Genomic DNA, 4,535 nt, shown 5'->3' with positions numbered 1-4,535 from the left:
GCGGTCATCCCTAATAACGACTGCGTTGAATGGCACGCCTGGTGGAGGAAGGTATCACCAGAATGGGAGTAGAGGTAGATGCACTTACCAATTCAAGCAATGTCAGCTAGGACTATTGTAACCACTACCGAGGTAGTGGTCCGGGTGACTTATATGTCAGTATTGGGTTGCATGAAACAAGCAGAGAAGATAGTCACATTAGCAGTATTCTGGATACTGCCAGCCAGCTCCGCAGCTATTTCTGGCTATTCCTCAGGCAAGAAGGCCAGGGAGCGGTTGTAGATCGCCAGTTGGACCTTGCTGAATATAGGCCGGAACAGCAGATATGGATTATCTCCTATTGAGAAAGCCTAGTTAATCTTAGCTATTAAGGACTCGTAGTAAGAGGAGTAAGTTGTAGTTAGGGTCTGAAGGTCCAATGCTAAGAGGTTGAGAATACCGTAGGCATTTACTATAGTGGTGAAGCTTAGTGGATGGGGGCAGTTACAGTAATGTAAGAAGCATTTTCATGTAGGATAGGTTCAGAGTGAGGAGTAAAGCAGTGTCAGTCAGATAGTGGCAGGGGTGCAGGTCTTCTAGGAACTGTATGCCTAGTAGAAACAGCAACTTAGGACAAAGATGTAATGCTTTTATATTTGTTCCTAGACTGTGGACCATATGAGGAAGATGTGGCTGCCTGAGCAAAGATATTGGTAGAAAAAAAGACCTGTCAGGGACCTTTGGGCTTGGCAGAGACTAGGACGAACTTGTGGTTATTGTACGCCCCTTCTCTCTAGGACATAGCTTTGAACAAGTTGGGTAAATAGATAGTGTAGGCAGCGGAATTGCTATACCAGGTATTGGTAACCTTGTTGGGATGGGGCCTATCAGCCTCAGGGCCATCAGTCAACTGTAGGGCAGGCGAGCATCCTGCGTATGAGAAGCAAGGGCAGCCTGTTAAGTAGGAGGGAGGTTTAAGTAGAGGATAGTAGTAGGCATGGCTGGGTGGGTGGAGGAGTGAGCTGTTACTATGCCAATGAGGTCTTTGAACTTCAATTAGAGACCGGCAAGACATTGTGGTGGAATGGTAAGATCGGCTGCCTTGAGCTTGGTAAGCCTTTTGTTAATAACCTGCAAGCTGTGAAGCACTATGCAGACTACAGAGATTAGTGCTTGTACCCTGGTAGAGAAGTTAGTGAGGTCAGAATCATCAAAGAGAAGATGAACAGCAGGATTGAGTTCCAAAGACCTCCTAGTAATATAATTATATCAGTGTATGTTGTAAAGGAAGGGATTAAGGGGGACTACCAATTGGGGACACAAGAGTTGGAGAGCTTGTTGCTCAGTGAAGGAAGGGGGCTATACAAGAGGCATGGTAGTACTAGAGTGATAGCTATATGGGTGGCCATGCAAGGAAGAAGAGGGTGCACTGGCATTGGAGACCTTATCAGTGGTCTGACTCATAGCTGGAGGACTGTATATTTGAGGGTAGGAGGAGCTCGCTTATAGATGAAGTCTAAGCAAAAGGTAAAACCTGGTATGCTAAGATGGTTGCTACCTAAAACTTGGAGTTTTGGAGTGCCAGAAAGTGGTAATTTTTCAAAACAAGGTGAAAAGAAGGCACAGAGTGAAGGTAGTGACAGTGTAATTGGTATGGGTACCAAGTTAAGGATTTTGATTTATGTTTTGTTTTAAGTATCATTCTGATACTTGGTTTGTTTTAAGTATCATTTGATACTTGGTTTTATTTGATGTTTTGCTTGAAGTATTACGCTGATACTTGGTTTTGTTTTATGTTTTGTTTTAAGTATCATTTTGATACTTAAGTAGTTTTACCAAAGTGTATTACTTAATACCTTTGATTAGTTTATTTTATGCTAGACATGAACAGATTTGTGTAGTTAAAGACTACCTGATTCTACAATAAAAAGGTAGACTTCGACAGACAGTATTTCAATATACTTGATTAAACATTTACTTTTTAGTTTTCATAGTACACCTTTGAAGCTTCCTTTTGTTTGCAGATCTTGTCTTCTCCCTAGTAGAGCAGGCCACCTGTCAACTATCATACCTTATTCAGAAACATGATTAACACTCTATTAAGACATTATTTTTTTTTAATCCTCACAAGTGGTTAAGACAGCAACTACGGACTTAGGCCTGATTAATCTATTGATATCCACCACAGAATACTAGCCGAGTAAAGCGGCAGAATTTCGGTATATTCAGCTTCATCTCAATACCAATATAGAGTTTTTGATATCTTAGAGTGGGAAGCCGATCTCACAGTAAGACCTTATAATGAAGAAACACTACCTGTGTTCAAAGACTCAGCTAACTAAAGTAAGAATCAGAACAACTAGTAAGTGCAGAAGCTCCACAACCTCTGTGAGAATTCCTATCCAGTCTAAGAAAAAAACTCCAACATCCAATTCTCTTAATGACTGCAGTGCCAGCTGTGAATCTGACATGGCAAGTACAAGAGGAGGACCTTCCAGGTCACACCCTAAAGAGAGCCTAGAGGGAGAACTACAACACCTACTACATAAAAATCCCGCTCCTGCTAAAGTTCACTAGAAAAGGCAAAGACTTTGAACTCGAAGCATTTAATAAATAGGCAACTGAAATTACACATTACCTTCTTCTTCTGAAGATTGATGTGAAAAGCATCTAACTAGATTACAAATAGGATCATTCTATGAAAGAAAAGCAATGGACACATACCATCAATATTACAGGAGTATGGTAGAAATATGAAGCTAAAAGGAACCATAGTATTTGGGTACCAAAGGGACCAATTCCAATTATCTATTATCAATGATCTCTTCTACAAACGATTCAATGACCTACCACTGGCTAATGGAATGAATATCAAAAGAATTTCAGATGTAGCCAACAATCTGATTATGCTAAAGAACCATATAACATGAGGAAGCATCTCAGGCTAGATATTAAAATGGTGATTCTACAATTCTACGTACTCTATCTTATAAAGAGAGTTTGAACCACTGGATGATGGTGATAATATGGCAACAATAATCATAAGAGCAGATTGAAAAAATACCATCCTGCATGAAACAAAAGTATACAAGACTCAGGCCAACTCGAGTGGCAGCAGGCAACCTAGGCATAAACCTTCCAATAATTCTGATAAAGAAATGCCGTGATGCTTCACGAAGAAATCAAAATCCACCAAACAAGCGAGACACCAGAATAGGGAGCCAATGTTTTAAAAGTTGGGAAACGGGATATATGGCAATGAATTGCCCTACCAAAAAGAGCAAAGAAACAGCGATCAAAGAGGAGGTAACAGCTAATAATATTGAAAATGACAGTGATGAGATCCAATCCAGTGAATAGAAAAAGATCCATATCAGCTATGTCCATGTTAATGCAATAGTGTCCAACCACCTCCAATATTCAGACCCCACCTCATTCTAAAAGGCAGTATCCTGATCAATAGTAAGAAGGTTTGTGTTCTGTTTGATACTGGTGCAATTGGACAGGATATAATCAGTACCACATTCATCTTAGCTCATGGACTCTCCACCTGAGACCTTAGCTAACCAATGCCAATCAATATAGCCATAAAGAGATTATGATCTACAAGCTATAAGACTTGCAGTGCAACTATCTAGCTTGAATCTACCACTCTACTCCCACAATAGAGGCTGGTGGAAAACTTAGTCAAATATGATACCTTGATAGGGATGCTATTGCTAAACTGTTATAAAGCTATAATCAAATGTAGAGAATCTACTATCGAGTTCACAGAATAGAAGGTTAGAGTCTCATACAAACCAACAAGTGGAGAATACCGAGCCATATTTTGTGATGCAACTGCTTAACGGCTATTGGATGAATATTTTGACATATTCTCAGACTAAATCTCTTAAGAACTACCACATATGAGTGAAGTAAACCACCATATCCGCCTATGAGACTCCTCTAATCTAAAGAACCAACTAACTTACTCCATCTCAGAGACATACAAAAACCAGTTATGTGACTGGATAAACCAGATCATCAGGAGAGTAATCATCTATCAAGCAGAATCACTGAGTGCAGTGTCTATGTTTGTCCAACTCAAAGCAGACGGTAAAAGAATGCACCCCTTGGTTGATCTCAAATTACCAAATGAGAACATAGTTATAGACAGTTCTCCCATCTCCAACTAAATCCAGATTCTAAATATAGTAGAATGGGCATGATTCTGTAGCAAAATAAACATGTGCGATAATTACTTCTAGACTAGACTAGATGAGAGAAGAGAGTGTTACAACAGTTTCAAGACCTTCTACAAAAGTTCTATTAGCTGGGTTATGTTATAAGATAATATGAATGCACTTGTCACCTTCATGCAAATTATTAAAAATCTGCTAAGCAAGTACCTCCATCACTTTGTATGGGTGTCCACTGATGATATTCTCATCTACTATAACTCTAAAGAAGAGCACACATACCATATCACTTTGGTATGTGACATGCTAAGAGAAGCCAAATTCTACACCGATTAGCGTGAGCCAAGCATTTCAAGATGGTGTAGCTGGAAGCCT

The sequence above is a fragment of the Tuber melanosporum genome (assembly GCF_000151645.1).
Source record: "Tuber melanosporum whole genome shotgun sequence assembly, scaffold_207, strain Mel28".
In the NCBI taxonomy this organism is placed as follows: domain Eukaryota; kingdom Fungi; phylum Ascomycota; class Pezizomycetes; order Pezizales; family Tuberaceae; genus Tuber; species Tuber melanosporum.
The sequence above is the reverse complement of the archived record's forward strand: the minus strand, read 5'-3'. Positions refer to the sequence as shown.